General features: G+C 41.6%; 1 long non-coding RNA gene and 1 pseudogene across 1 annotated transcript; one reads left to right on the top strand and one right to left on the bottom strand.

Moving 5' to 3' along the window:
- Window positions 1-17,377, bottom strand: part of LOC139999607 (kinesin-like protein KIF27) — a 35,939-nt pseudogene extending 18,562 nt beyond the window's left edge.
- Window positions 17,378-18,349: 972 nt separating this feature from the next.
- LOC139999608 (uncharacterized) lies at window positions 18,350-22,013 on the top strand. Its single transcript, XR_011805079.1, has 2 exons — window positions 18,350-18,562; window positions 21,298-22,013. It is a non-coding gene; the product is annotated as an uncharacterized lncRNA (long non-coding RNA).
- The last annotated feature ends 3,908 nt before the right edge of the window (window positions 22,014-25,921 follow it).

Here is a 25,921-nt window from a genome sequence, read left to right as displayed (position 1 = left end):
CACTTGTGCTGGAACAGTTACAAGCACAACTACAGTCTGGACAGAAAACAGATTGAGAGCAGCCTTGAGGAGAAGGACCTGGCGGTGTTGGTTGATCAGAATCTCCACCTGAGCCAGCAATGTGTGCTTCCAGCCCAGAAAGCCAACCATATCCTGGGCTGCATCAAAAGCAGCATGGCCAGCAGGGGGAGGGAAGTGATTGTCCCCCTCTGCTCTGCTCTCGTGAGACCCCACCTGGAGCTCTGGGTCCCCCAGCACGAGGACATGGAAGTATTTGAGAGAGTCCAGGAGGGCCACAGGGATACTTAGAGAGATGGAGCACCTCTCTTACGAAGACAGGCTGAGGGAGTTGGAGTTGTGCAGCCTGGAGAAGAGGCTTTAGGCACAGCAGCCTGCCAGTGCCTAAAGGGGGCCTACAGGAAAGCTGGGGAGGGACTCTGGAGGGACTCTTTGGCAGGTGGTGTAATGATAGGACAAGGAGGAATGGCTTTCCAACTAAAAGAGGGTTGATTTGGATTAGATATTCAGAAGAAATTCTTTACTCAGAGGGTGGCAAGGCACTGGCACAGGTTGCCCAAAGAAGCTGTGGATGCCCCATCCCTGGGGGTGTTCAAGGCCAGGCTGGATGGGGCCCTGGGCAACCCGGTCTAGTGGGTGACATCTTTGCCCGTGGCGGGGGGTTGCAACTGGGTGATCTTTAAGGTCCCTTCCAACCCAAATCATTCTAGGATTCTATTCCATGAAATTTATCTATGAAATCTCTTTGTCAGACTCTGAAAAAAGTCCAAGAGTGAGTTTGCTTCATACAATTACCTAAAGCAGATACTTTCTAAGTAGGATAAATGGAGCCAAAATTTCTAAAGCACTGTGTTTCAGAAAGTAGGGTAAGTTGCCTGTTAGAATAGAGAATGGGAAAGAGCACTTTAATTTTTTTTTATTTTTTTTTTCTCTCATACTTTTGGTATAGCCTAACGGACACAGAATTTGTGTTTAGAACACAACCATCACATAAACTTTGGAATATATATGTCTTTTTTTGCTATACATTTTTTCATTATCTCTTAAAAATTCTCAAGCATCATCTGTTATGTATTAAATACTTAATTTGCAGAACTACATTGTTCACACACACACAAAAAAAGACTTTTTACAACGTACCAATGTGACCACCTCCAATGGTGTAAGTCTTCCCAGAACCTGTCTGTCCGTATGCAAATACTGTAGCATTATATCCCTCAGCCAAAGACACTAGAAGAGGTTTCATGCAAACTGGATAAACTTCTTCTTGGGTTGAGTTTTTGCCAAATACAACATCAAAAGTGAAGACACGGTCTTTCCCAATGATTATTTGTTGTGTATTTGGGACTAATCTCACGCATACTTGGTGGTTATGAAGTACTTCCTTGGAAAGCAGAGGTCTGACCCTTACTGCAACTTTAACCAGGATCTCCTCCATGCCGGCCTCCATCTCTGTGCTCCCCCCTCAGTATTCAGGAAGTCATTACGAGATCTGTTACAATTCCTCTGTTCACCTCATTTGCAATTTTCTGCACCTAAGAAAAAATGTTTTCCGAGTTAAAGAAGAAAGAATTAACTCCCTGCTGAAGCAGAATGTTGAAGAGTTTCCCAAAGAATACATAAGCAACATTACACCCTGGAAAGGAACTGTGATAAAAAAGCAGATATGTTAACAACTGTTAAACCAGTGCAGAAACTAATTTTGCTTCTATTACCTTCTAAGCTAGCAGACTTAACCTTTGGTCTGAAAGTGGTCAGACTTTCTGTTTGGACGTTATACTGCCGGATGAAGCAACAATATTGTAAGATCTTGTTAATGAACTCTTGATAAAGCATAGACTTACAATGAACCTTATTTTCTCACTGCTACAGTACCGATGCATAGGCAACAGAAATTATTCAAACAAAACCTTTTTATCCTGAATTTATACCTATAGACACACACGTGCTTGAAAGCCATCTTCTGCTTACAAGGGCCAAGTATTTAGAATTTCAGAAGCACAGAAAGCTGTCGTGTTGCTTACATGGGGGGTATGATTTTAAATAGTTGTGATTACTACACACCAAGCATTCCTCTGATTTTAATCCGTCTCTTTATGCCCATATGGAACTATTTTTTATTAGTTATATATTTCAGCAACCATGGTTCCTTATACTGCCCCCCATCTATTAATTCTGAAGCACAAGAAGAAGCATCGAATAGGATTTCTTTACAAATGTCTACCAGAAACACTCCAAAGCCTCGATGGGTATCAAATGCTGCCGGATCCCAAACACATCTTCTGCTCTTGCTGATTCTCAGTCAAGGAGGCTTTGCCATGCAAAGGACAGTTTGCTGAACTTCCTTCTTGCTCAACTCCCACGCATCCTTTTTGCTCTGTTACCCAACTGGCAGAACTCACCAGCTAAGCACATCAAATTCAGCCTGCATGAAAATGCAACCAGATTGAAACACAAGTCTTCTGTGGTTGCAAAGAGAAGAGTTTTGGCATTTCACTCACACCCATTTGCATTGAGGGCTTGTCCATTCAGAGCTGAGAAACTTTGGAAGCTGACAAAAAGCCTTGTTGTACAGAACAGAGCAAAGGGAAGCCAAGAAAGAGAAGCAAGAGCCTGAAATCCTGCTCATTTCAGAAAGGGCACGGCAATCACGAGCACATACTGAAAACTTACTGACTCCCCCCCCGCCCCCCCCTCCCAAAATGACACCCAAACCAGTCGCGGGAGGGGAGGGGCGGAGGAGGGGAGAGATCCCATTTCCTACTTCCTCAAACAAACACCAAGCAAAATGCCGGCTCAGCGGCGCTGTGGGGCGGCTCCCCCCAGCCCCAGCCCCGGCCCCGTCGCTCCCCGCTCCAAACCTGCTCCGGGCGGCGGGAGGCAGCCTCCGGGCGGGCTGAGGGGCCGGCGGGCCGCGCCTGGGCCGCCCGCGCTGCTGGTGACAGCACCTCGCTAGGCAACGTCCGCAACCTTCGGCGGCGCCGCCCCGCCGCGCACAGTTGCCCCCCGCAGCAGGAGGGCGCAGGCGGAGTGGGGGTTGAGGGGTGGGTGTGAGGGGACACCGGGGGGCAGCGGGGGGCAGCCCCCGGCCCCCAGGGACGCGCACAGCTCGCCCTCGAGTCCTGGGGAGGGTGGAGGGGGCCGTCTGCTTGTGGTCAAAGCAGGGGTGCGAAATGCGGCTTCCATCGCCGCGCTCGTCATGGAGGAGAGCGTCTCCTTACGGCTCCGGTGGAGCTCAGCGGTAAAGGCTGAGTTTTCCCTCAAACACAAGCGGTCTCCAAGTAGGCGAGCCACGCTCACAACTGCTCGCAGCTGCTGGCCCAGCAGCCGCCGGGAGTGCCCAGGCACACGTCCACACACAGACACATCTGTAGACACAATGCCGACAGAGCTCAAGGAGCAAAACGCGAACGGATTCTGTCCGATTTGTATATGAAAAACAACAGATAAGACCAAGTCGGTCCCATTCATGACATGGAACACTGCTTTAGCAATTTGTAAGTGCACAGAGCTTACTCCACCCTAAAGACTTGATAAACAAAGAGACATTTAGAAAGCTAAGCTGTGAAATGACTGAAACAAAAAGGTGTATTTCCAGCTTCAGTTCCCTAAAGCGTGTAAGTACTTCTCAGAAACATAAGACAGGACAATGTAAAGATGTAATCTGCGATTAAGTAGTTCTTCTTTCACAGGGAAAACCAAAACCAATGACTTTTCAGGGACAGCAAAAACTCTTGATGAGACAACAACCTTACTCACTGTTGAAAATATAATCCCTTTACATCATTGGCCTCACTCTGCTGATGTTCTCTCCTTTTTCTTCTTTTCTCTCCTTTCTTCACATTTATAGATCTACACCCTGAAGCTAGAGATTTACCAGCACGTCGGCCACTTCTGCCTTTTCCAGGCTCTGAATCAGTATCACTTTCCAGTTGTAGTAAGGCAAAACGAGACGCAATGGTAGGGACTGAACTGATTAGAGCAGATTCCACTGCCATGTCTGAAATTCTAGGGAGCTGGCTTCTTTTAATTATCAGTTTCCTGGGAAAGTAGCACAGAAGGTAGAATGAAAACATTGTTTGATCAAACAAGCAATAATTCATATCATTAAACCACAGAAGTGGTTTTTTTTGGCTCAGAAAGCATAAGACAGGGCTGGAATTGGGGGAATGAGGGAGAAATCAAAAAGATACAGTATAATTTATTTATATTTTAACCGACTACACTGTATTACCTTAGGTAACTAAAGAAGAATTACATAAAATAAAAAAAAAAAACAACAATCTACCAAACACATTTTAGGCTAATACATTCGCTCTTGAGAGATTTCGTGGAAAAAAGGTGGCTCTACAAGAAGCTGGTCTTCATGTTCTGGGTGGAAATAGACACAATTAGAATAGAATAGAATAGAATAGAATAGAATAGAATAGAATAGAATAGAATAGAATAGAATAGAATAGAATAGAATAGAATAGAATAGAATAGAATAGAATAGAATAGAATAGAATAGAATAGAATAGAATAATTTAGTGCTTAAAAACTATTTCAGATGCCATCCCCAGAGCCTGACAAACACAATTTAAAAATGAAGTAGATAATACACATACGCAAGCTCCAGTTTGGGGTAAGCAGCCTTATCTCTTCTTTTACAAGAAGTTTAATTTTGTTTGCAATGCACTGGAGATTCAGCAAGCAGTTTTCTCCACAGGGAGGTGAGCCCAGCATTTCAGCTGGTACCGTCCACAAACATCAAGTTCACCTGTTCTTACAGCAAAACACAGAGGATACGCTGGGGGGAGACAGAACTAAGTAACACTTATGCCTTCTGTTGTTGCCTGTAGCTAAAAGCAACATGTACATCCCTGGGACACCATTCTAAAGATCAAATCATTTACCTAACATTAAAGCTAGATCCTGGGTATATCTATGTTTGTCCAACTGCAGTTTTTCCATGCAGAGTTTGGTCAATTAGCAGAGTATTGAAAGTGATGATATCCATCTCTGATTACAAATTTCATAGAAAACAGACATCTAGATATGCTGACATATTATGACAGAGGTGTAGTGAGATAATACATACTTCTTGAAATTACTGTTCAAAAGGGATCTTTAGAGTTTGAAACAAGTTCTTGAGTTATCTGCTTAGATAACCTACAAATCTGTTCCTTATTAAGTACTATTACAAAAGAACATGAGACTCTGCAGAAGTTTCCACAGGCTCTCTTTACCACTTAACTCCAGAATTTCTCCAGTCCAAAATTGTATAGGTGCTCCATATATACTCAGATATGTCAACATGCAACAATAGCATGGCAGAGACCATTCCCCAAAATAATGATTTAAAAGGAATATGTCATTTCACTTTTCAGAGATGAAAGAACCATGCTCTACTCTTAAGTTTACAGGAGACAAAAAGGTTATAGAAAAGAGCATTCTCGTCACACAAAGTTACTCAACTCCATTTCTCTCAAAAGAAGAGAAAATGAAGCTGGTCATCTTAGGAGAAAACGGCCATTGAGCTGTGAATCTACTTGATGCTGATATTCAGATTAGCTGATCAGACCACAACTATGTATCTAGAAAATACAGGTCAATCATATCTACATCATAAGTAATTCATATTTGTCACTCTTTAAATGACAGAACAGGATACATTTGGATTTTTGTGCAGACAAGACTGTGCACATATGCACACATGTGCATACATTGACAAATATTTTAATGCTAAATAACTATATAGTTAACCAGCTGAGGAAATTAGTTAAAGTTGAGAGACTTCATGCTCTTACTAGCTGGACACAAAATATGTTGAAACTTGAAGCTCAGAGAAAAGATTACAGGTGCATCTTTACAGCAAGAAAAAGCACCAGATAAAAGTGCTCAGTCATGTTCCACAAGAACTTATGATGCTGGATGTTGCTCTAAAGCAGACAACACTCAAAGTTTTGTCTGCAGACTCCCTGCTGTGCTTGGCTTAAGAAAAAAAAAAAAAAAAAAAGAACTATAGTATGACTCTTCAGTAAAAGCCTGGAATTTCTAGTCTCTCTCTACTGTGGTGTATTTATAGTTAATGTAAACAGTACAACGGCACAACAGTCTTTATTTGTACAGTGGCAGCAGTGGCTAATGCTGCCAAATCCTTCTTTTTGCACATACAATCTGAAAACAATTACACGTAGCTGAACCTCTACACAGGTACATAAAGTGGCTGCAAACTCCCTTCTTTCGTCTATAAATACACCAATATAAATACACCAGTAAGTATACCTTTGCTGTCTTATCGTAGTTGGCATGCAATTAAGAGCCCAGCTGACAAGTACATTTAACAAGTACTACCCATGGAATTCTGCTGTTCCAATTCACTGAAATACTATAGTGACAACATGATATCAATTTACAAAACCTTATTCCTGAATTCGGTGTTTCTACATCATCATCATCATAATGGATGGCAATGAGTTTATAAAGTGAATTGCAAATACATGAGATTGCAGGTTATTTTCTAGTTGAGTCGCAGATAGTTGTTAACATTGCTAATTCAGTTGGTAGGACATTTCAATACTATTCATATTACAGCAGGATCAAATTATCCCACTTCTGCAACACCTAAAGATGGATCCAGTGATTCACCAAGGCCTACCACCATGCCAGGCTTCATATTTTAGCACCACACCTACAATTCTGGCAGACCCATTTTATTAAGCACCTAGCACTTCAGTTTCAAAGTATGGCTCCCATTCCCCCCTCCCTGAAAAAACAATGGGCTGATACCTCAAAAGCTTTCAGCTAATTAGAGGTGCTTGCTAGCACCCTTTCAGAGGCTGGTATAGTTCCCCCCACCTCAGGAATTATGAGCAGTGTTATTCTGTATTGCTATAGAAATAACCAGCCGTAGAAAATTAAAAACACACTGGTGTAATTGAGCTTGAGGCTGTGTTTAAGGAAGCTTTTTGATCACAGAAAGAAAGTGTTCAAATATGATTCAAAGATCGAAGCCGAAATTCCTTTAAGTGGTATAGTCTTTATTGCAGCGCTGGATGATGCACAGGGGATCTCTCCACCTATCGTGCATACCCAAGGCGGAAAGCAGTCTTGAATTTATACAATCAATCTCTCAATATTCTACAAGTGCCTATACATATTCCTTACCTATCCCCGCCTTCCCTCGCTTCTCATGCTAATTAGCCTTTTGGCACCTTGCACCTGCGTAGAGCCTCCCAAGAATTGTGGGCAGGGGTCTTTGGGAGGAAGACCCCGAGTCTTCCTCACAGTGTACTTTTCACCTTTGGTCAGGAATCTGCTGAGTTGGCATGTTTCTTAATTGCAAGCGCTGGTTGTTGCTAATTCTTCCATTTGTTGTATCTTTATAATGAATTCCAATGTCCAGTTTTGAGATTTATAGTCCTTCCATTTGTTTCTCTGTCTGTCTACCGCTTCCTTATCATGAGTTGCAGCGTCTTGTTTCGAGATATACAGTCCTTGTCTGGGGATTGTCCTTGCCTCCCCAATGCCTCCCCAATGCCTCCTTAATCAAATACCACAAGGAGTTTCATAATTCCACAGATCAAACTATGACCTGAAGCATCATTTCAACTTCTACAGTAGTTTTCAAGGAAGAGTTTTGAAGTGCGGTAAAATATTGGAAGTAAATAACAGCCTGTTGCCCAAACCCTATTTATCTGAACACAATATTCCCTACTACATAGGCTACAGGAAAAATCCGCATGAAGGTAAAAGGAAGCAAAGCCTGCTAGCAAGTATTTGAAATTGTTTCCATTTGTGTTATGTATTAGCAAGAGCCATAGTCTTGAGAGAAGGCTTTCACTAATGTGTCAAGGAAGTAAGTAACCCCGTTACAAAAAGATCCCTCAATAATCCAACTTGCAACACCATCATGGCATGGATTGACAGCTCCCATAAATGACCCAGTTCCCAAACGTTCTGATCTGCATATCACTAGCAGGCTGTTAGTGCAACTCTCTGTGCAGTCTGCTCCAAGCAGTAAGAGTTGTGAACACAGCTCCTGCAGCCAAAAGTACCTGTTACTCAGATTCATGCATCACCAACAGAAGATGAGCATTATATACATGTACCATATAATTTTAAGGCAACATTATAGCAATGGTTATTTCTAGCAAGTAGTAATTTATTTATTTATTTATTTAGTGCTTTACTCATTTGTAGGTCATGCTTTTCTACAAACCATGTCAGCATACGTGAATGGATTATTTCAGATTTTTATATTAAAACAACAGATAAGACCAAGTCGGTCCTACTAATGACATGGAACACTGCTTTAGCATGTCTGATGCAGCAATTTGTAAGTACACAGAGCTTAGTCCACCCTAAAGACTTGATAAACAAAGAGACATTTAGAAAGCTAAACTGTGAAATGACTGAAACAAAAGGGTGTATTTCTAGCTTCAGTTCCCTAAAGCATTTAAGTACTTCTCAGAAACAGAAGACAGGACAATGCCCTGAAGAGCTTCAGTCTAGTTTTAGACATGATGTAACAAAGCTAACTATGATAAAAGTAACATATCCAGTGTTTCAGTAACACCGAATCCCTTTTCTATGTTACCCACCTTAACCCACACTGCAGGTCAAATAGCTCTACTGTAAGCACTGCTGTAAGCCCCCAACACACATGTTAAGAGGAGCGTAATGCACACCCAGAAACTCAGTTGGAGCATCAGCAGCTTCCTGGTCTGCGTACAGCTTTGTATACATGCATGAATTTACAGTTAACTGGCAAATGTTCAAACACCACAAAGAAATGAGCAGCACATCACAATTTAGGACTCTAGGCTGACGTTAGGAGCAGACTTTCAAGCATTTGTGGAATAACCACATAGCTTTAAATACGGTGATCTACTGTTTCAAGGAAAATACGCTGAATAGCCCAAAAACACAACTCAGTTCCTCTTGAACCACTTCCATCTTCAACTAAACTAATAAAGCCACAGATTTCCAAGAACTTTGAAAAGAGCATCTTCCCACACGCTGTCTCCTTGTGTCTATTCCTAACATGCTTATTTGCCACCATCTATCATCGAAACACGTGCTCAGCTAACACCTAAAGTACTGACTGTACTAACTCACCACTGTGTCTCTTATTTTTTTCCTTCATCTTCTGAGATTTGATTTCCTCAAGTGTTTTTATTCCAAAATTCAGATTTCCCTCTGAAAATAGGAAACAGTTCATGAGACTGGCTTAGAGGCACTCACTGAGGACCACAGCTCCTCAGGCTTCTTAGCGCTCAGCAACTTTCTGAAGTATTTAGAATAAAGCCTGTCAACACTCCTCACAAGTGAAAGAGCCAGAGAACCAAGGGCATTTTGCCCCTCCTTTCATCCTTCAGGCTTAAAAATGTAGTTTTAATTTTAATCCATTTACACGATATTAGATCCCTCTATCGTTAGATATGGCTTATCAACAGTGGTTGCAAGGCTGCACATGCAGCCATTTCAACTCCATGCTGTGGCCCTGTTTTGTTCTCCAAAAGTAAAGAAAAGGAGTTCACCTTTCTGACCCAATTGGCACATGATGGTATTCATGGCAGAAATGAGATCATGGAAATAACTGAGTCCATTCAGCACCCCTACATTTTGTTGTGTTTTTACACCACACTGCTTTTGAGTTAACTGTCAAGTTCTTCTGATTTATCCTACTAAGGTGCTGGAATACCTTGTTTAGTAGCAGTAGAACTGCCTTTGCGAGTGGAAATCACCCATAATCCATTTTTGCCTTCCACAGCTGGTTGCTGGACAGGAGTTTTAGTTTCTTCTTCCTCAGAAAGTTGGTCTGAAGGGGAAAAATCTATTCAGTTATGCATAGACCAGATTGTTCATGATTAAGTAGCTCATGCAGTGACACTTCAGCCCATGCTTCATATAAAAAACTTTGTTGCTCTTTTGTTTTGTTTTGTTTTGTTTTTTAAAGAGCTACATTGACCTGATGAACTCCTAAGTAGAATACACTAGGACAAAACATCTAGGACTCTAGATTCTCTCTGCAGCTTTAACTACTACACAACACATTGCTCTTCAGACAGAAAAAAGAAATTTCCTTCCTAGTTTCACATAGAACTTTACACAACAGACCAGCTAAAGCCAGGAGTGGTTCTAAGCTTTCCTCCAACGTTTCAGGTTCTGTCCACTGACTGCCGGACAAAGCCACCAGTGACCTGGCCACACTGCCTGCCCTATCGCTAGTCAGACCTCAGGTCATCTGTGATTTCTACATTCCTTTACAGCACAGATTCCTTCAAAAACCAAAGATTTACACAATCATTTACAGCACAAATTCCTTCCAAGAACCAAAACATGCTCACCATCATCATCTTCATCATCATCTGCAGCATTGATTACAACTGGAGGGTGTGTAGGGCTTGGGACATTTTCAGAGTTTTCCACTTTCATCACCCCCTTAGCTGTGGAGAGGGATTTGACTGGACAGAAAGTTTGTTTTGCTGCAGTGACATCTGAGCCACTTTCAAATCATCGTCCGCGGACTCAGGCGGACTTGGCAGTGTAGCTAGAGGAAGAGGATGATCATCGGTAATATGGCAGTTTAAAACTTTGACCACAATTTAGCAAAGAGGTGGTAGGAAAGGCAGATAACCCGCACAGACAATGAATTCATCATCTCCTTTTGCCCATCCCATCACTGTTTACACCGTCAACAAAGACTTCCCTTCGAACAACAACACATCTCCCTACCACCCAGCAAAAGATGAAACAACAGGAAGCAAACTGCAAGGCAAACATCACACAAAGCCAAGAGAAGCTGAGCACGAAAGCAGAAAACAAACACCAGCAGTACACTCCGTGCAGTACACCTATGACTGCAGACCTTTTCCTGTACTCACAAATGAACAGTTACCTGATGCCCCCTACAGGATTGGCACCCACTAAGTAATACTCCAAATTAAGTCTTCAGCACTTCAAGAAAAAGGACCTAAACTCACTCTTGCTTGGTGGGAAGAATTGTCCATCGATGTAACGTCCCTTTGCATGATGAAAAGCACAGTTGGCTTTCTGACAGCCTCCCGGCTGCTTCTCCCAGTAGCAAGGAATCTCACTGCACTTTTTCTGAAGACAGAAAGAAAGAAAAGCTCGTGATAACATGCACCTGAGGCTTGCAAAGAGATGCGCAGCTCCAGATCATGACAGCTGTCACAACACAGTGCTGAAACATCATTCCAAAGGTCAGTTTCTCAGTTAAGTGGAGTATTTCTGGGCATATTCACAAAGTTTGCATAAGCTGGAACCACTATGCACATTTAGATTTGTCATCATTCAGTTAGAGAAGACAGGCACTCTCAGACACCAGTTGAGGGTGGGTTAAACTAATACACCTAGGATTATACTAGCATTATTCAGAGGGAAAAAGAACATCTGAAATTGCCTAGGTTAACCCTGTCTAGAACTACTTCTTGGAGACTTAGTTCTTCTGCACCTTTAACTTTCCCCACTTCCTACCCCAGGCAGCGAGAACAGCGTTATCGGAAGGACTGTGGGTCAGAAGAGACCTGAGAGTTCATTATCAAGCCTGCTCCCATGACGATAGAACAGCCTGTTTATTACCCCCCTGCTCCAGCAGGTTTTAGCAGTCTATTTAACAGCTATTCTGCATCTGTTGAGAAAACTGTCAGCATCTAATAAAAATATATATATCTTGCTAAGACATACCTAAGGCATTGATTTTATTTCCCTCTGCTTCCTCCCACCCCCTCTCTTGGTAACAGAAACCAGTATGATTTTGAAGCAAACAAATCTATCCTGCAAAAGCACAATCAGTACACCTACGGCACTGAAAAATGCTTTTGTTGATTGATTTTGAGAACACATCGTTAGGCACTCACGTCAATTTCCATGTGTCTGAATCGGCAGATGTTCCTGAAACAACGACCCTCCTGCCACAGCTTGCAGACCGTCTCATTGCCCAGAGCAGCTTTGCAGTGGCGGTAGGCACATTTGTCTCCCTGGAACCAAAAGGAAACCAACGAGGAAAATAGAGTACAGCCTCAAAAATGGCCATGCTGCTGCCTAATGTTGCTACAACTGAATTCAGAATCTATCTGGTTCTCAAGTTAACCAAAGACCAGCGTGCTTCCTCCTCCTAATCTACTCCTTCCTGAAAAAAAATGGGGAAAAAAAAGCAAAGCAAAGGAAAGCCAGCCATACCTTGGTACAGGTAGAATAGAAATAGAAGTAGCAATCGTCTCCTTGTTTAGACATGCCGACGAGTTCTGCTAAAAAGCTCGGCTCCTCTCCACAGGGCCTTCCTCTGCTCTTGGAGAGAGCTGTCTTCACCCTTGCTTGGGCTGAAAGTCTTCTACTGGCTTGTGAGCAGGGAAATCTTCTTTTGAAAAGTAACCCTAAAGAAAGTAACAAGTGAAAAATAATGAGGAACCAACATTTTTCCAGCTTTCTTCAGTTCATCAAATCAAGTTATCAGTCTCTCGAAGAGAGCAAAGCCTTGAAATCAGCTGCTACATGAACTAACTAAATATGAAAGTTCCGTAAAGCTGCCAGGAGCTTTGTCAGCAAGCGTTCTCTTCCACATCCTCAATAAGATGACTTGGAGCACATCTGGAAGCCTGAAAACGGAGTCACTCCTTAAAAAACCACCTGATCATACATGCAAGTCAATAATCAACTCTGGCTACAAATAACTTCTCTAGAACACAGTTAGGACGCATTAAACAGCACGTTCCAGGCACTGTGGGTCTTCCATTTCACCTACCTGGACAACCTCAGCAAAGTTATCGATCTTCAAAGACTTCCAGTTAACTTCTCCTGTAGGCCAAACCAAGACTGAATCCGTGAATTAAAAATAAAGGGGTAGGAAGAATTTTCCTCCTCACTTTGCCAAGGGAACCTCTCATCCACAATTCAAACATAGGATGTGCTTTTAAACAGCTTATAACTAATAGAGGAAGCAAGTCCATTTGAATGCTCTCTCAGACTGGAGACAGCCAGGGATAGTTAGCTCTTCAAAAAAATAAAAACCAAAAAACAAAACAAAACAAAAACAAAAAACCCAGCGCATTTAGAGATGAACTCATGATTCAAAGTGGCTGCAAAAATGAGGCTCCATCTTCCACAGCCGGACAATTTAACTTTTTTTTTTTTTTTTTAATTTAAAATTCAGTATGTTCCAATCTCTGGTCTTCAAGATTTCTTCACCTATTAAGAAAACACAAAAACCTTTCCCCGTCTTTATTACCTGTACAGCAAAAAACATACCAGTGCATATAAATCCACAGATATGCATACGCATACACACATCTGTGTTTATACACACACGAGGAGGGAGTGAGAGAAAGTTAGCGAGAGCGACAGTGAAAATCAGAATTTTTGCCTTTTCGACACAGAGAGCGCGTAAAAATTCTCTCATTTTGAGGGAACTAGAAAAAAATGGAGGCTCTACAAAAGATTTTGATGAGTATGCCTTCGAGGCCGATGCTTTGTAACATGAGTGATCTGGGGGCCAGCACACAAATATGCAGACGTATGTACATGCATACAGGATAAACAGATCTATACACACAAGCGTGCACAGTATATGTTGTATGATCTCCATAGCGAGAACAACTCGTAGCCCTGATCAGACACGTAGAGTTGCAATCAATTAACAGCAGGAAGACAGCAGATCAAGGGTACAGCAAGCTTTGAGAGGCAGGGGAATGCTCACTTTGCCAGTGGCATGACTGCATGATGCCAAGGATTTTGAATTAGTTGGATTTTTTGGAAGCAATTGGGTTTTTCTTTCTGCGCTGTAGCAAATACCACAGGTTTGCCACCACGTGCTGTTCCCTAATCCATATATCCATCCTCATCCATTGCTGCAGGATCATGAAAGGTTAGAGAAGACGACTTAGGTCCAATTTAACAGCCAATGATTTTTCGATGAGCAGAGCTGCAACAGATTTTATTTAGCCACAAGCATTTTTTTTTCTTTTTTCTGAGATGAAGTCAGAAATTTTAATTATTATTTTTTTTAAAGACACTAAACACAAAACCTGCAACCAGACCAGATAAAGTTCAAATTAGAGTGATTCTGAAACCTTTCATTAAAACGCTGCACATTTCTGTGCAAATTATTTCTGACTCTTCTGGACAAAAGTGGATGAAATAGTTCTTACAAATTAATAATCAAAGGTTGAAACCTTTTACTCACACAAACACTAGTGAATTTTCCAGGAAATATTTTTTTGGCAGGGAATTTTCCCAAATCTAAAATAAAGAGAGGAAAAGTTGGCTTCTCATATTAGTTACTGCTTTTGACTGCTGGGCAAAGGGAATAAAAACAGTAGTTAAGTGCAAGCTTTCCTTCTCTTCTTTACTATGGATAGGAATCGTCACTTCGGACCTTTAGCACCTTCAGAAACACACCCAGTGCCATGCAGGTTCCTCTGCATCTACTTCTAACAATTACTGGTGCTCCTTAGCATGGAAGTTTGACTCAAAACACTCTCCAGATTTAGCTCTTTTGACTGCCCAAGGAGCTCATCATTTTGCTTGTTGCCTTCCAGTTTCCTGAACAGACCGGGAACGCTGTTCAGAATCTGAATGGATCTGGTCTAAGGAATGGGAAGAAAGCAAAACCAAGCATACCTCGCAGCCCTAAATTCCAAAAAAGCAGTCTCATTTTAAAAAGGACCTCAAAAGCTTTTTTTTTTTAAACTGACACCTGCTAACACGGCAATCCGGGCACTAAACCAACTGAAGTTGCCCCTGAAAGCCTGAATAAAAATGAGTAACTCTGGTGCACTCAGCAGGTCTGTAATAGAAGTTGGTAAGATTTTTAGATTTCTTTTTTTTGCTCCAGGGTGCTGGTAAAATGTTTGCATTAAGAGATTTTGAACCTTTTGTACCAAAGAATTAGAGATGCGCTACAGTGCCAGTAGCTGGGGGTCTGGAAATACACACCAACAAGTGTCATAAGCTTTGCCTTTGCTGAAGGAAGATGAATAGTACCAAGAAAATCTGTCTAGTTTGTTTTACAGGCTTGTCTTTCTCAGTATGGAACAAACTGACCTCCCTGGTCTAACTTTGCAGTTGCCTATTCTGCCTTTGTCCTGGAGAGAAGAGCAAGAAAGGAACAAATCTATTTTTGCACTCCAAAAACGCATTAGAGGAGGATTATCACACCCACCTAAGGGTACTTCCTTGTTTGTTTATAAAGCACCAAGTATTTCTCTTGGACAGTCTCTGTAGCTGGTCTGTTTTGTGCCTTCCATTTGTAATAAAGATATTAAGATGCTTACCCCTTGTTTTTTGTTTTTTGTTTTTGTTTTTGTTTTTTTTCTAACGAACAGTGGAAGTGGAGAGTCGGATGACAAGCAAGAACAAACACTAGAAACTCCTTGTTCTGCCCCTGCTTTTTAATCACCCAGCATCACCCCGGCTGCAAAACAGCCTCTGCTGATTTACCTGCTTGTTAAAGCACCCCACAGGCTGCAAGTGCGGTGTGCTAGGTGTCAAGTTCTATTTAACGGTGCACAGGTAACCATTCATCTTCCCACAGTCGAAGCACAGAACAGCCTCTTGCTAACAGAACTCATCCCTGCTGCTGCAAGAAACCTCATGGCCTGCAGGAAAACCTCAAGCTAAGAGTTCCAAAGCAAAAGCAGAAAACACATGATTTGTACTCTTTATATTTGAGTGAATTCTAGCTGCTAAAGGCTGCCTACATCTGAGGGCACGTGCTGAGGCTGGGGGGAAGGACACTCAACACCCACTGACAGCAGGAGTGCAAAGATGACAGCCAAGAAGGCAAAGGTTAGAGCTGAACGCTGCCTCAGCTTCCTCCAGCAGCCAGCTGGGGGTCACCTTTCAGCACGCTCTCTGAGACTCTGAGCCCCGAGTTACCGCAGCCGCCAGGTACAGCTGCTCCTTGCTGGCCCAAACTATTGGAAGAGTCTTCAAACTTCAGGGACCTGTTTTATGACAGCCTCGAGATCCAATTAATCTGTTCCTGAAGGCGCTGATCGTCCTGGTGTTTCTGGAGCTGTCCAAGAACAATCCTGAACTGAGGCACTCGTCTGATCAGACAGTGCTTTGGCACAGATTTGTCTTTAGCTTGACACATCAAGGTAAAGAGGAATCGATTCTTGCAAGCAACCTCTCAAGCAGGGATCTAATAAGGTGAGCAAAACAACAGATCTGTTGTGCAGATCTGAGCACGTCCCTCTGCAGGGAATCACTTTCAAGCCTAAGATGTTTCACCCATCTCCCTGCCCCAGAGCGACACAAGTAAAGCTCTTAAGCAATCGCTAACCTGTTCTCAGTGCTCACGAGTCCCAAATCACTCATTTTACAATCTATAAACCATGGCAGCTGGCACCTAGTTGGCACACGGTGACACTGCACACGTTGGCAGTGTCGTCAGGAGCTGCAAAGTCAGGGCTGAGGGGGTTAAGGGAAAACCACACATCAGTTTAGCAACTTGGCTCCCGTAGGATACTTCCTACGGCGGGAGTTTTAGCAAAGCCACTCAGAGGGACCTGCTGGCTAATTCAAACGGGACTTCTGCTGGAGCAGTCAGAAGGCAGCAGGAGATATCCAGTGGGCATCGCTGTCAGTCTGTGGCAGTTTAGGGTCCAGGTATCAGTGGTTAGGTGGGGTTTTCTCTGCTTCACTTTCTCCAAAGCTGTGAAAAAATATTTCTTTTAAAGCACTGTACAGTCCCACGTTAAGGATGGAACCAGCTGCATCAACTTCCAGTACGACGGTGTTGGAAAAAGGTGCCTTTGGTGGTCAGGAGCACAACAGCTCTGCTGATGTGTTATTTAAGTGTGTTCTTACATCTGAGTTTCCTCACAGCAGTATGTAGCTGAGGGGGTCCTACTTTCCTAGGGAAGATTTATGGTTTTTCTCCTACCAAGCACCAGCTCAGTATACAAAGCTCTGTTAATAACACCCAAGCATGTAGATGGAATGCAATTGTTTTCCTTACAACCCCCCAGTTATTTCCATGTCTGTTCTGGACCTTGGGATCTCTTTTGGGAGCTACATTACGCAGAGCAATACAATAAGGCTGAGATCACCGCTGCCTCAATGTAATGCAAAGGTGAAGGCCTTTATGACAGGCAGTTTGGAAATGAATGCAGCCCCATCTTGTCAGCATCAGAGCAGAGCCAGCTCCAGATGGCTCCAAAAAGGAGCTGCTGCTGGCCAGAGCCGAGGCAGGGAGTGCTGCTGGGTGGGCTTCGGGGGAGCAGATTTAAGGAAGGGGGGAAAATACTGCTGTGCAACAGCAGCTGGGAGAGAGGATTGTGAAAGCGTGAGAGAAGCAGCCCTGCAGCCCCCCAGGTGAGCGCCGCAGGAGGGCAGGAGGTGCTGCAGGCAGGCAGCAGCAGTTCCCCTGCGGGCTGTGCAGGGAGAGGCCCCTGGTGGAGCAGGCTGTCCCCCTGCAGCCCATGGGTCCCCCATGGAGCAGATCTCCACGCTGCAGCCCCCCCATGGGTGGAGGAGCCCCCGGTGGAGCAGGTGGATGTGGCCTGGAGGAGGCTGCGGCCCATGGAGAGCCCCCGCAGGAGCAGGCCCCGGGCCAGAGCTGCAGCCCGTGGACAGGAGCCCACGTGGAGCAGGGGCAAAGAGGGACCGAGGAGTGGTGGAGATGAAGTGCTACAGACTGAGCACAACCCCCAGTCCAGTCCCCCTGTTCCCCTGCGCTGCACGGGGGGAGGAGCTGGAAGAGCTCAGATGGGGGGAAGGAAGGTGTTTTTGGTTTCTTTCCTTTGGTTCTCACTTGTCTAGCCTGGTAGTAGTAGTAGTTAGGCAGGAAATCTTACTGTCTCCCTATGCTGAGTCTGCTTTGCCCATCACGATCCTTGTTGAGCGATCTCCCTGTCCTTGTCTCAACCCTTGAGCCCTTTGCCTCGTATTTTCTCTCCCTTTTCTTTGAGGAGGGGGAGGGAGAGAGTGGCCGTGATGGAGCTCGGCTGCCCACCCACCGAAAAGCACTGCAGCTGCAAAGTACTGGAAAAGTTTTCAGAAGCAACAAGGTGTTTAACAAGGAAATGTATAGTTTCCTTTTTCACACTTCCTAAATAATTGGGCTTATTTCATATTCCCAACTCGGAGGAGGAGAATTGTTGATTTCACCTTCTTTTTTCTTCCTTGGAAATCAAAGGTGAACAGCTCTAAAAGGAAGGGGAACGTATCAGAAGCAAGCTTTTTTTGGCTTGTAATCCTTTCTTAAGGAAAAGATTTCTCACACACCTTCCCCAGATGTAGGGGGGCAGAGAATAATTTTGGAACTACTCCAATTAAAGTCAGCTTGGGGAGAGTGGGACTTCTCTACTTGTTTCAGAGACATTCGCATTAGCAAGAGAGAGTGTTGTGTTGCCGCTGCCAGGGGCCTACGGTGATGACTTCAGAAACAGAATTGAATGATGTCACTGTGACACCTTGGTAACAGCTGCCTCTGAGCAAGTTTAGCGAGGAGGGACAGAGAAGTGTGCTGGATGAAACCACGTGAGGACTTGTGGATCCCACGTTGAGGTGCATCGAGAGGGCCCACCCTTCTGTAAGTGTTTGGATGCTTCATTTTAGATTTCTGTAGTTTGTGTAAAGTCCTTTCACAAGCATGAAGTTTGGTACTTTGGCTCAGGGATGTAGCTGCACAGAGTGACAGGTGCAACATGTGGCTGAGGGCCTCTGCACGTTCTCTCTTTCCCACACACGATCAAGAAAGAAGGGTAGACAAATAAGAGTGTGCTGTGGTCCTGCCATAGACCTCAAGTACTACAGCATAAACAAGAGACTTAAAAGTAGCCCATCACATTCAACTTCAGGACAGCAATGCACTTCATCAGCTGGTCTGGCCTGTTGAGTGGAGTGTCTCAGGATGGAGTGTATGAAGATGCACTCCATCTGCTTTCAGATTAGCACTTGCAGTGAGCAAGCTGCCTGGCCTTAACATTTTTCATTTCATTTTTCACCCGACTTTTGCTGGTTCTTCTTGGTCTAGAAAAAAAAAAAAAAAAAAAAAAAAAAAAAAAAAAAGTGAACTCAGATCAAAATAGAAGGATTTCCTTTTCATTAATTCCATGTTCTTAACTTGACAGGTTTGGTTATTGACGTAGAAGGGACATATCTGGCCTGACTTGAGTTACTCATAATGTTTCACTTCATTGTAGATATGACTGGAAACCAGAGACAAGACTGGTAAAATCATTCCTAGAACTCTGTGTTGTTTTCCTTCAGGTACCTTGTCTCTCAAGTCGGTGAGGGCTGGGACAGAATGAGATTGGAAAAGTCAAGTGTAGTATTCATTGTTACAGAAGTAGTTGTCCTGTATCTTCTATGGCAAAAGAATTTTCCTGAATAAATATATAAATAAATAGATAAAATTCCCCTGGCAAAGATTGGAAGCTGACACTTACCTGAAAGTTACCAAAGCAACTTCCTCCCGGCAAGGTAACATAGCTCACAAATGGTGGGCCCAGGGAGCTCAGTGATTCATACACAATGATGCCTTCACTTGGGAATACGGCCTTCTGCTTCTGTTTGCTTTCCCAGAACTCCTGCAATATTGCTACGACATTCACTGTCAAAGACATAAAAATGCTGAATGTAGGATGCATACATGTCCTTGATCTTAGTGTTTTCTGTGTTACACAAGAAATGCAGACATATGAGCTTGATACATTTATTATTGATAATAAAATGTCTGTGATTATTTCTGCTGGTGTGAAAAATATGATTTTGTGGCAATTTTGGACTTTCTGGGATTGCAGGCTACTGTAGTACATAAATTGCAGGTCAGCAATATTGTACTATTAAGTCAATGTGTTGGAACTTTGATATCACAGCAGCCATTAAGCTGCTCACTTTCAAACATGAGAAAATGTTATACTCAGATTCCTCTTTTCCATTCTCAAAAAAAAACAAAAACAAAAACACATGGTCATGCAAGGAAAGCAGCTGACTTTTAATGCAAAACTTTATGAAGTAGCTGGAAAAAAAGGTGTTGTATATTATGATGATAATAGTTGCAGGCTAATGTGAAAATAGAAATGTGAAAACCAGAAATCCAATTGACATCATGACTATTGAGCCAGTACTCCAAAGTTTTACGTTCTGTGTTGGGGTTTTCTCAACACTTTTCGGCTTGGACTCGAAAAGAATTTTAGTATAGTTTATCTAGACTCCTTTTACAGAGCCATGTGTAGCTTAGAGATAATTTTCTTTCTTTCTGGGCATCGTTCAGCAGGTGGTGAGCAATTGCATTGTGCATCACTTGTTTTGTACACATTAGTGGTATTAATACTCTTATCATCATTATTATTATTTTCCTTTTTTTTCTTCTTCTTTTTTTTTTTTTTTTTCCTCTCTCCAAATAAACTGTCTTTATCTCAACCTACAGGCTTTCTTTCCTTTTTTTTTTTTTTTCTTTTTCTTTTTCCTGATTCTCTCCCCCATCCCACAGAGGGAGGGAGGAGGGTAAGCAAATGGCTGCGTGGTGCTTAGCTGCCTAATAGGTTAAACCACAACACTATGCAAAAACAAACAAATGAACAAACAAACAAAAAAAAAACAGCTGTGTATGATGTTCATCATTTCTCACTTGAAAATTTAAATTCAGAAGGTAAGAAGTATGTTTCTTAATTTGGACCTTCCAGTGGAAGTATGGAAGCCCTAGGCAGCAGTATGGGTCCTTCAGAGTACTGATACTGGTTCAGTATCAAGTGTTAGTGCATACAGGAATCAGTGGCAGAGATAATTTTCCTCATACATGTATAATTTTCCTCTTTCTTCATCTCGTCTGACCTTGTTAGTAGTGGAATAATGTAGAAGTGATCCATTTTGAGACAGTGTCACCCTGGTGGTAGCTCACATGCAATCTATGGACAGGGCATTGCTCTGTTTGCTGCAGGGTGAGCAATGTGAGCTCCAATATTGTCACCGCCTGTTTCCTGACTTCTGGCAGCTGCACTGCTCTCACAGACAACAGCTTTTCTTGGCATTTAGCCATGACAAGGGCAGACACACAGAGTGTGGTCATCACCAGTTCCCTTTTTGCTGTGCTCAAGCCATGAGGAAGTGCGGGTGGCATGGTCTGAGCTCTGGGGAGGCGAGGCAGGGTGTTTGGAGCACACTGCTGTCTGCCACTGGATGGTGTCACGGATGCAGCAGCAGTGTTGGCTCCTACCAGTTCTGGCATTTTGGGCATTTAAAGCTGCAGAACTCTCATGGCATTGGAATATTGCTTCACCGTAAAGAAGAAAGCTATCTGAATAAATTTTGTATTTGTAACAGGAAACACGTTGGGATAACCACTGTCTCAGTGCAGCTGTGAGAAAAAACTGAAATATTGAGGAACTCTTAACCACAGAAACTGACTTCTGCTTTTCTAAATGATGATGAATGTGGGAGAAAAACTGGTCTACTAGCCAGGGAAACTGCTACCGGTACGGACTCCAAATGGTAATCCACCTTCAGAAATTGGTCTCTGGCTGAATACCTCACTGATGTAAACATCTGAGTGTTTTTTTTTTCTTCTTTTTTTTTTTTCTTTTTTATGAGACCTTCTGCTCCACAGAGCATGCACACATTGGGTAACAATCTAATTTTAAACCCATTAAGTGAAAACTGATATTTGAACATAAAATTCATGAATGTAAAATTTCCAAGTTTAAACATGACAATTCAGTAGGAGCTGTTGCTTCAGTGTGAGAATGGTATTGGTGACATTCAGTCCTTTACTGGTATTGAAATAGATAGCAACAGAAAGTATCAGCTTTAAGAATATCACTGATTTAGGATGTTTCCATAAAGTGCTTTGGTTTTTGAAACAACTGTTGTCCAAGAGTGCAGTCCTTAAAAACAATAATGCAAAGTCCACAGGAATAATGAATTTGGTGGTGTAGGTAACCCACAGTACTCTTTCTGGTCTCATCATTCAGCCTGTATGATACAACTTTTGGTAAAACAATAAATAAATAAATTTTAATAAAGCTTGATTTCTCCCACATCATGATGAGATCGATTATTCTGTAGGTAATAAACTGTTGAGTCTTCTAAGAAGATGTACAATGCAATTGGCAAAGCTGCACAGGGAAATCCCAAGCATGATCATTTTTTGTCCAGTCCAAGTCCCTAGATTTTAGTATCCTAAGCCCCTCATTGATGGAGGGGAAACTACCCATAAATATCATGCGTGCTTTTGCTTACCAAGAGGAAATTATACTGGTATAGTGGTCTATAAAAGAAACAGGTATTTAAACTGTTTAGTATCAATGATAGCAATAAGTGACCTAAATTGCTGTGTGTCTGATCCTTGCTTCTCTTCTGTTGTTAGTTTTACAGAAATTAAGAGTTCAGAGTGTAAAATTTCTGTTTTAATTTCCATTCTTGTTCATGAGTCCTTTCGATGGTAATTCAGCATTTAGACAGCCTGCATCTCTCACTTGGCTGAAAGTTTCCACTCTGAAAACTAATATTCAAAAGACTTTTTAGAGCTATAGAGAGGTATCTACTTTCACTGCAATACACCAACAGAAATATATTTCCCTTCTTTTCCTGAAATCCTGAAACATGCTTTAAGCTGTCTCAAATTTTACAGATAAAGCAATATTTTACCAGAGGACTAGTAAGCAGTGAGTAGCTGCTACAGATTAAACTAATACGTGTATGACTAACACAGAAACAGTAGCTGAGCAGCATCATTTTTATTCTGTTTAGAATTTCTGTCAAATGAAAGCTATGTGCCTATCCCACAGTGCAGCTGGATATCTCTGTAATTAAGTAATTAAAAGTGCCTGGGTTTGTACTGAATTGGATAAACATAAAACCTGGCTTAGCTGTGAGGATGGTAGCAGGAAATACTTGGTGGTATATATGTAGTGGCAGCATCAAATTATCACTGCAGTTTTTGCTGTGATTTTTTCAATCCTAGCCAAAACTAGCACCTCAAAACAGTGATGAACATGAAGATGCATCAGGTTAAACTACAGAATGCAGCCATGATATCAAAGCCTCAAACTTTTTTTTCCCCAAGAATTCTTTATGTTTTGATTTAATTAATTTTATTTTACTCAACTGTTTAGCTTGAATCAGTATGTTTATCATCATTAAATTAAAACAGCATATCAATTTCAAATATATAATTAAAACAATTTCAGCTAAACTTGTAAAAATTCGGTGTGTGTGAAAACAGTTCTCTACTAAAAAAAAAAAAAAAAAAAGATTTTATTTATGCCTAACAGCCACTACAGCCACTATTATTTTTTTTTCCTTCATTATGTATCACATGGATTTGTAGTAGTTTAGGAAGATGTGAAAAATGTATACATATGATCAGATGCACAATCAAATATACTAAGTTACTATTCTAAGATAGTAACTAATGATTACTAATATGATGATTACTAATGTTGTATTAAGATCTCTCAATATTCATTTTTCCTGCAATCACATGCATTGTTTGCCTTCATTTCTAAACATTCCAGGCAGAATGTTGTTCAGTCTCTATGCTGTATATCGGTATTTGGAATCCAACTGGCTTAAGTCTAAAAATGCAGTATGGAAAACAATGAGAATTTTCAGAAGTACATAAATGAAACAACAAGATTCATGGTTTAATGCAGCAAAATACTGTAATTTACGTCTCATTTTGAAAGGACATTCTCATTGTAATTGACTTTCGTATTTTGAAAGATGCCTATGATGTGGCTGAGTTTTTAAGATAATGCTTATAGTATTTGTATGCAATGACAAACAATTTTCTTCAGGATTAAATCATCCATGCTTTAAAACAATTTATTTTGTACACTGTCAGTTGCTGAATTAGTTAACAGTATTGATTTTGTTGTAGGCAATGCCAAGACCCCATTCAGACAATATTTTATCCACTTTATACCTCAGATCTTTCTCAGTTAGAGTTTCATAGTAGTACGTGCATCACCAAGTTCAAGAGCAAGAATTCCATATACCCTCCTTTAGTACTCTCCCATCTGTGAATATTAATGGTTCCACAACAGTCTATTTGAAGCTGGCTGTAATGCCTAGTTACGAGGTGAGAAGATGATTTTTCTTCTCTACTTTGCTTTTTACTCAGCTGGAAAAGCCTCTTGCCCAGGGGCTGAGCATTGTACCAAATGAAGCTGTCCCCAAGTGCAAATCCTGGTAGAGTTCTTGAAGTTTTCCTAGACTCTAAGGACTTTTTATTATTTATTTATTTATATATATATATATATTTGAATTTAGGACAGGCTGCGAGTTCTGTGGAACAACAAATATGTGGGTTATACAGCTGCATTTACCCTAAATGAACCCTGAGCTCTTTTGAGAGTTCAGAAATACAGTTTGATGTGAACTGTGTTTGAAAGAGGATTAAATGATAACACATTTATTATAACACAACATTGTTTTCCAGACAATTTCTCACCTTTCAGTAGCAACTGTCTTGCCTCTGCTCAAGGAAGTCTGTGAGTCAAATTAAATATCATTCTAAGTGGGAAACAGAACTCTCCAACTTGGATTATGTCAGTAAGTTTGCACTGCATTGATGCCAGAAAAAAAATAGCTCCAGGTTTCTGTGAATTACTGCTAAAAATACTGGCTAGGCATTCACCTCAACCAAGGCAAACAAACAATGCCATAAACAGGAGGCTGGCCAACTGGGAGGGGGGTGTTTTGGCCAAGACTGGAAGGGCAAATCGGAGTGGGAGCCAAGTGACTCTGCCACTGAAGTGGAATGGAGTCATATACTTGACAACGTCTCACTGCCGAGAGAGTGGAGTATAAAGAACACACACACAAGATAACCACCTACTTTGTCATTTTAAAACTTAAAACAGCTGTTTCTAAAAGTCCTTTTAACTGCCTTCGTGGATTTAATTTAATACGTGAATGCAGAAGAAAAATACAAGCTTTTTGAATGAAAGAAATATGTAATATGAAATCTATTAAAGAAGATTCTTCAGTGAGAGGCTAGTAAAGTTCCCTTACATGTCTTAAATCAAGCCATGGCACATAATCAGTAAAACTATATCGTTTAAACAAAGTTCATAAGTTACAAGTGCACCCTTCCCCAGCTGCAGCCTATTAAGGCTTGTAACTTAATGCATACATCTTAGGGAAGCTGTTAAATTGGGCTCAGGCTAGCAAAGAGATACTGTTTAAATCTCTAGAAAAAAAAAAAAAAAAGGCAGCAACTGGAGTGGGATCCAGCTGTTTTGAGGGAAGGTTTTATTGCTTCTCTTTTGATTTATTTTGCATATTTTTAAACATATAAATAATAGCTTTAGGAAAAAAAAGGTACAAATGTGAGTAGGCAATATCAATTAATTTTCCCATGATCTTACTATGCATTTATCATATATATTATGTTATGTATTAGCATGTTAGCAGTGATTTTGTTAGGATATTCTGGTCCATATGCTATACTATTCTGTTCTCCATGTATATGTACAAAAATAAAAAGCCCCATATCCTTACTAAACCTAATGAAATTAGGTATATTGTTAAATATATATAAAAACATTATCAAGTATCATGTACTGGGACACCAACAATATGCTGAGAGGACTTCAGGGGCATTTTTCCTTCTCCATGATGGATTTGGATGCTATATGAGTGAGCTGATCTAGCAGTGGACTACTAGGTGATTCTGTCTAAAACCCTTAAAAAGCACAAAAAGTAGCAAGATGTTGTTTCAGGAAAAGAAGATCTGATTGTGGGGTGAGATTCCACTTGTGAGAAGCAACATCTTTAATTGGCAATGGCTACCTTAAATCCAGCACTGACTGACAGTTCCTAGACTTCAAGGATTTGGAAAAAGAACAAAATAAAATTAAATAAATGAACTGGATGGCCTCCTCAAGAGCCATTCTGAACATGTTACCAAGTAAAGGAAGAACGAAGAAGATGTTGGAGGCAA

Source organism: Anas platyrhynchos, chromosome 27, assembly GCF_047663525.1.
Source record: "Anas platyrhynchos isolate ZD024472 breed Pekin duck chromosome 27, IASCAAS_PekinDuck_T2T, whole genome shotgun sequence".
NCBI lineage: Eukaryota > Metazoa > Chordata > Aves > Anseriformes > Anatidae > Anas > Anas platyrhynchos.
This window is presented reverse-complemented; position numbering and strand designations above follow the sequence as displayed.